The sequence below is a fragment of the Octodon degus genome, unplaced genomic scaffold, assembly GCF_000260255.1.
Source record: "Octodon degus isolate 3935 unplaced genomic scaffold, OctDeg1.0 scaffold00084, whole genome shotgun sequence".
NCBI lineage: Eukaryota > Metazoa > Chordata > Mammalia > Rodentia > Octodontidae > Octodon > Octodon degus.
This window is the reverse complement of record NW_004524660.1, coordinates 11400357-11407930: the sequence shown is the minus strand read 5'-3', so window position 1 is coordinate 11407930 and position 7574 is coordinate 11400357. Positions and strand designations below refer to the sequence as shown.

The window sequence follows — 7574 nt, the reverse complement described above, 5'->3', positions numbered from 1 at the left end:
CCTCCTTCCCTCCCTCTACCTTCCTGTCTTCTCCCCTCTCCTCCTTTCTCCTTCACTCCCTCCCCTCCTAATCTTTGTGTGTCTATTTTTAAAACCAGCACAATGGAGTTTTGGTTACTATGACTCTGCTTTTGCTTTCTAAACTTTTGTCCTTGACTTCACTATGTAGCACAGCTGGCCTCAGACAGAGCTCCCCTCAGCCTCCTGAGTTACTGCAGTGCTCAGCTGTTTTGTTTTGTTTTTTGGTTTTGTTCTCTTTTTTTAAGGGGAAAGGATTGAACCCAGGATTTTGTGTACACCAGGCAAGTGCTCTGCCACTGAGTTTCCTTCCCAGTCCTTGTGCATTTTGAAGTCAGGAATTATAATGACTCCAGATTTGTTCTCTGCTCAAAATTGCTTTGTCTATTTGAAATCTTAGACTCCACACAAACTTGAGGATTATTTTTCTAGTTCTATGAACAATGCCATTGGTTCTGAGAGGACTGAGTTAAATCTATAGATCATTTAGGTGGTATGCACATTAAAAAATATTAGTTTGACTAATCAAGTAATGGCAACCCTTTTCAAGATGAGTTCCCAAACATCATCCCAAAACTCACTTATTTGCAAAGTGCAAATACTGTGATTAAACCTGAATACAGAGGTTTTAGTTTATATTTCTTTAAAAATTTTTATTTTAGGGGCTGAGGAGATAGCTTAATAATAATAAATTAAAAAATTATTTTAAAGAGAGAAAAGCAAAAACAAAGACAAAACAATAAAATGATACAGAATTTCAAAACAAGATGATAGGAAATAAATAATGGTTGTTACATTGTATATTGTTCTCTTCAAAGTGGTTGCTCAGTTTACTAGATATAACTATGCAAGATTGATCAAACTGGGGCTGGGGAGATGGCCCAGTAGAATAAGCGCTTCCCGGGCAAGCACAAGGGTCTGGGTGCAATCCCTGGATCCACCAAAAAAAAAAAAAAAAAAAAAAGGACTAATCAAACAAATATTAAATGTTTCTTTCAGTAAGCCAACAAAATTAGTAGTACAACTATTTTAGTTATCGTGTGTGTGTGTGTGTGTGTGTGTGTGTGTGTGTATTTTCCTTCTTTCTTTTCTCCTTTCTGCATCCCAGTTGTTCTTTCCGGTTTTTTTGTTTGTTTGTTTGTTTTGTTTTTTTTAAGGGTCCCCATGGTGTTCAGGGTCTCACCACTAGATCGGGCTCATAGTGATCTGCCTGTTTACAGCCTCCCAAGAGCTGGGATTACAGGTGCACCCCACCATACCCAGTCTCAATTACCATCTCAGTGCACCCTGTGGGCGGGGCCAGCTCAGCAGGCCCTGGGATTGAAACCCTGGCCTCTGCACCTGCTTGCAGGGGCTTTAATCCACTGAGCTATTTGGCCAGCCTTGTTCTTTCCTTTTGAAAAAAGATAAACATACCAATGAAACTGAGTTTCAAAGCAGATTCTTAGGACCAGCCCAATAGTTTACACATTGTGTATTGCTGCCTTCCTAGTAGTTATTCAGAATAGAAGATATAAACCTGGTACTTCACGTACACAGTGTTAACACAAAGATTTTAATGAACAAAGGGAATCTAGCTGTATAACAATCTTAACTACCTTGTGTATACATATATTCTTTCTTTTCTCCTATTTTCTTTTTCTTTTTGAGGAGGGGACCAGGGATCAAACTCAGGACCTTGTGCTTGTGAGGCAGGTGCTTGTGCCACTCAGGTATCTCCCCGGCCCTTTTTCTCCTGTTTTCATTTCCCTTTTCTCTATCACAGTTTGTCTTTTCTTTTGAATGGTTTCTTCCCAATTCACAATATCTATTGTACATTTTGTGCCTTATTTACTTCTTTATTTTTTCACACTAGTGAGACAACAGAATATGGATCTAATTTATTTCACTCATGAGTATGGTCTTGAGTTGGAGCCATTTACCAGTAAAAGACTCCATTTTATCCTTTTTATGGCTGAGTAGCACTCCACTATATTAAAAAAAACAAAACCCACATCTTTTTTGGCAGGCTGGATAGCTCAGCAGATTAAAGCATCTTTCTCGGCAGACTGAAGTTTGATCCCAGGCATGCCCTGCCAGCCCCACCCCCTGGGCATTCGGAAATGGCAACTGAGACTGGGCGTGGTGGCATGCGCCTGTAATCCCAGCACTTGGGAGGCTGGAAACAGGAGGATCACTATGAGTCTGATCTGCATAGTGAGACTCTGTAGACCCTGTCCTACATACATTAAAAAAAAAAACAAAACCCACATCTTTTTAATCCATTCTTCAGTTGATGGACATCTGGGTTGCTTCTAAGATTTAGCTTGATAAATTGTGCTGCTATAAACATGGGTGCACATATATCACTGTGCTACAGTGACTTTAATTCTTCTGCAAAGGTAGCCAGAAGGGGAATGGCTTGGTCAAATGGGAACTACAATCCCAGTTTTTTTAGGGGTCACCACACTGATTTCCACAGTGGTTGTACCAGTCTACACTCCCACCAACAGTGGAGAAGGGTTCTTTTTCTCCACAGTCCCTCTAGTGTGTGTTATCCGATGATTTCTTGATGACAGCCATTCTTTCTGGGGGGAGAAGGAATTGCAGCAGTTTTAATTTGCATCTCTCAAATAACCAATAATACTGAACTTTTTTTCATACATTTATATGCACTCGTATTTCTTCATCTGAGAAGTGCCTATTCATCTCCAACATCCATTTGTGGACAGGGTCTTTGAGTTTGAGGATCTGATTTTTAAAACATTTGTATCTGTTCTGGATATAAGTCGTCTTTGAGAGAACTGGCTATAATTCTTTTCCACTCCGTGTGCTTTGTTTTTTTTTTAATCTGTTGCTGATTTCTTTTCCTGTGCAAATGCTTTTTACTAACGTGAGTCCCATTTGTTGGTTCTTTGTACTATTTCTCTTGCAGTCTGGGTTTTGTTCATGAAGTCTCTGCCTACACCTATGTCTCTGAGACTTCTACCTACTTTCTCTTCAGTAGATTTAGTGTTTTTATTTTAATATTTAGATCTCAGGTTCATTTCAACTTTAGCTTAGTGCATGGTGATAGACATGGGTCTAGCTTTAGTCTTTGGCATGTGGAAAGCCAGTTTTCCAAGCACCATTTATTAAGGAGAAAAATCTTTCTTCTAATGAACATGCTTGGCTCTTTTGTCAAAGATAAGGTGGCTGAGTATGTTTGGGGATGAATCTGCATCTTCTGTTCTGTTCCACTGATTCTCAAGCCTGTTTCTTTTGCCAACACCATGTAGTGTAATTTCAGGTCTGGGGTCGTGATGCTCCTTGATTTGTCCAGAATTGCTTGTGCTATTCTAGGTCTTTTCTGCTCCAAATGAATTTCAGGAATGTTTTCTCTAGACCTGTGAGGTATACTAATGGTATTTTCACTGGGATTCCATTAAATCTACATAACAGTTTTGGGAGTATGGCCATTTTTACTATGTTGATTCTTTCTATAAGAGCAAGGAATATTTCTCCATTCTCTCATATCCTCCTCATTCTCCTTTTTAGGTTACTATAAATTTCATTGGCAGATATTTTACATCCTTTGTTATACTGATACTTAAGTATTTAAATTTTTTTGATGATATCATGAATGGTGTACTTTCCCTAAATTTTTTCTATGTGAGTTTGTTACTTGTGTATAGAAATGCTATTGACTTTTGAGTGTTAACTGTGTATCCTGCTACACTACTGAATTCTTTTTTACTGTATTTGTTACAGTCTCACTGTGCAGCTTGGGCTCATGATGATCCTCTTGTTTTCAGCCTCCTCAGGGCTGGTCTTACAGGCATGTGCCACCACTCAGGGTTTCACTGCACACCTGGAGTTCCAGGGCTGGCACAGCATGTGGTACCTTGGATCAAACCCAGGTCCTTACACTTACCAGGTAGGAGCTTAGAACACCAAGCTATCTCCCTGGCCCCTGAATTTGGATATTAACTTTAAAAGTCTTTTTGTGGAGCTTTGGGGAATCTTCTATGTTGCCCATTTTTTCAGCACTATTTATTAAAGAGTAATTCTTCTACTGAAGGTGCTTGGCTCTGTTGCCAAAGATAAGGTGGTTGATTATGTTTGGAGTTGCTCAGGCTGTAGCACTCTGTGTGCCTCCTGCAGGCTTGAACTCAGCTCCCTGCTGCCTTGAACTGGCCTTCTTGACCTCTTACTGCATGAATTCAGTTTTGCCTTCCCCTGACCCTGGAAGCCAGCAGATGGAGCCAGTCTATAACAGCCCTGAAGTTCAAGCTCAGTTGGTCCCTCTCCAAGAAGGCTATCGACAAATCATGTTCTCTTGGGGGACATCAGAACCCCAAAACTCACCAGCCACTACAATCTGCTGATGCACTTCTCTGTTCCTCTGGCCTTGCCACTGGGCTCACCAGTAATTCCCATGCATCTGCAGGTTCAAGCTGCCCCTCCTGTGTAGCGTGTCAGGGCTCACAAGAAAACCCGGCTTGCAAACTCCTTCAGTACTGATGTCTTTGTCCTTGTTCTCCCCAGGGCCTTTAATCCTCAGTTTAGATCCATGCTGGGTCCCAGGAGCCACTTACCTCCTTCTTGTCCCCGTGTTTCTATATTTTAGCACCTGAACGCCAGATCTCAGATAGGCTGTTCCTCTACTGCTCACCAGTACTCTGTCTTCCCAAAAAAGCATGTTTAAGCCTAAAATCTAAAACTTTATTTATTTTATTTTATTTTTTTAACAGATGAGTAAAAATATGGAACGCTTCACGAATTTGCATGTCACCCTTGCACAGGGGCCATGCTAATCTTCTCTGTATCGTTCCAATTTTAGTATATGTGCTACCGAAGTGAGCACAAACTTAAAACTTTAAAGGAAATGTTCTTCTAGTCCTGCTTATGCTCTCCAGACTATGACCATTTTATCTCATCTTTCCATACAATATGAAGTGAAAATTTAGAGTTCTCAATGGATTTATGTCATTATCATTTACTTTGTCTCTCCTAAACAAAATTCAGCCTATGATTAGCATTATAGTTCTATTTACATTTATTCTCTCCTCTCCCTGCATTTTTTTTTAACATTTATTTATTTATTTAGTGTGTGAGTGTGTGTGTGTGTGGCCAGCTCAGCCCACCAGGGGGCGGGGCTGGCTGGCATGTGGTGCTGGGGGATTGAACCTTGGTCCCTGTGCTTTTCCAAGCTTGTTCCAAATAGGTGCTTTAGACCACTGAGCCATCTCGCCAGCCCCTCCCTGCATACTTTTGGCTCTTAATGACCACTTGTCTCTTATGGTTCAAGTTTCTTTAGTCGTTTTCCTTTTGTTACAATTGGGTGGCCCAAAAGAGTTCAGGTTCTTGTGTATGAAAAGGAAAGAGTTACCAAGTGCACAAGTTGTCATATGTAATAAGAAGCTACATTTACTGCAGATCTATGGCAGCAAGAACAGCAAGAAGATTAAAGGGAAAAGGGCAAAAGGCAAAGGGGCCTTGAATGTGAGAGGGAAAGTGTCAATCAATCAAGTGGAAATAGATATGAATACATGTGCACCCAATATCAGAGCACATGAATATATAAAAGAAATATGAATAGACCTAAGGGAATACCTAGACTCAAGAAAAAAATAACAGTTTGGAAATTTAACACACACTTTCAGCAATAAACTGATTACCCAGCAAAAATTTAGCAGACAGTAGATTCAGATTGCACCCTGGACCAAGCAGATCCAACAGACATCAACTGAACATTCATCCAACAGGTACAGAATATACATTTTTCTTAACAGTATGTAAATCATTCTCTAGAATGTCGTATGAAAGGCTACCAAACAAGTCTCAACAAAAACTTCTTTGATCCAGTGTCTATCTTGCTGTGTAGACCAGGCTGACTTTGCACTTGTAGCAGTACTCTTGCCTCAGCCTCCTGAGTGCCAGGATTCCAGAGATGCACAACTGTGCCCACCCAGAACTTTTTTAAAAGCTCAAGTCATAGGATACATAATTAACTCACAAAAATCATTAGTTTTCCTATACACCAATAATAAACTTACCAACAAAAATCAGGGAAACTATTCCATTTATAATAGTTCCTGGAAAAAATCTAGGAATCAATTTTACTAAGAAGATGAAAGACTTGTCTAATGAAAATTACAGAAAACATAAGAAAGAAATTGAAGAAGACATTAGAAAATGGAAAGAGTGACTTCTGGGAAGATGGCTGAAGCAGAAAACAGCAACAAATCAATTTCTCTTAGATTCAGAATCCAGACACAGGAAAATAACAACTTGGGGAAGAAAATAAGGAGGGAGGGTGGATCTTTGGGACCCAGGAAAGATTTGAAGCCCTCAGAGGAAGTGAGGAGACAGACCACAGTGCACAAAATGGAAGAGGAAAACTGAGTTTTCTCCCTAGCTCCTGGCACGAAAGAGAAGAATTTAATCTACAGAGACAGTGAAGGTGAATACAGAGACCTCCAGGGAGAAAAGCACCAGTGGAATGTTGCAGTAGATGCTGTGTGCTACAAAAGTTGATGACTCCAATCCAAGTGACACTGTGGCCCTTGAAGAGTGTGCATAGCCAGATACCCTTTAGGGAGGAGCCAACTGAATTTGGGATTAGGAGAAGCCTTGAGTTGACTTTATCTCAGGGCTCCCAGGGTCAAAATCCCAGAATGGGTGAGAGACAACCCCAGGAGAAGTCCAGGATCAGGAAGCAGAGATTAGGCCAGCAAGAGAAGAGCTCAATCCAGCAGCTGCTAGACGATGCAAAGAAGAATAACATAAGATAAACTGGAATCAATTAAAAATTAGAAATAGCAGAACAGACATAAAAATCCTTTTCATAAAAATAATAGTAGAAAACTTCCCAAGCATGGGAAGGCATCTGACATACAGATAAATAAGGTATATAGAACTCAAATTAGCTATGATCATAAAAACTATACAAAGGGACATCACAGTTAAGATTCCAGAAATTCAACACATGAATAGAATATTAAAAGGTGTTAAAGAAAAAGAAACAAGTAATGTATAAAGCAAAACCTATTAAAATCAGAGCAGAACTCCTCAACACAAATCCTTAAGTCAAGGAGAGCTTAGACTGAAATACTTCAAGCCCTAAAAGAAAACAACCACCAGCCCAGATTGACATATGCACAAAATTAATTTTCAAAGTTGGTGAAGAAATAAGATATTTTCATGACAAAGAGCACCTGAAAACGATTCATGATCACCAAGCCAGCATTCAAAAAAATTCTGAAGGATATTTTAGAAAACAACAATGAAGACAACAACTGAATGAATTGCTGAATAGATCCCAGTAGAATGACTCTATCAGGAGAAGTAAGCAGTAAGACAAAGGGGAGACAGAAGTGAACCAACAACAGGAAAATAATACTGACAAGGATAAGTCAATACATATCAACTATATCCATCAATGTGAATAGTCTCAATCCATCAAAAGAAACAGATTGGCAGAAGGGATCAAGAAAGAAGATTCAAGCACAGTGTCCTGAGTTCACTTCAATCCCTGGTACCGCAGCGAGAGAAAGAGAGAGAGAGAGAGAGAGAGAGAGAGAGAGAGAGAGAGA

At 39.8% G+C, this 7574-nt stretch overlaps 1 protein-coding gene and 1 non-coding gene across 4 annotated transcripts in view; both read right to left on the bottom strand.

Moving 5' to 3' along the window:
* Lrrc39 (leucine rich repeat containing 39) overlaps positions 1–7574 on the bottom strand; it is a 63216-nt gene that overhangs the window by 54712 nt on the left and 930 nt on the right. The gene's annotated exons all lie outside the window — the stretch shown is intronic.
* On the bottom strand, positions 4737–4843 carry LOC111818265. Its single transcript, XR_002822289.1, has one exon. It is a non-coding gene; the product is annotated as a U6 spliceosomal RNA (small nuclear RNA).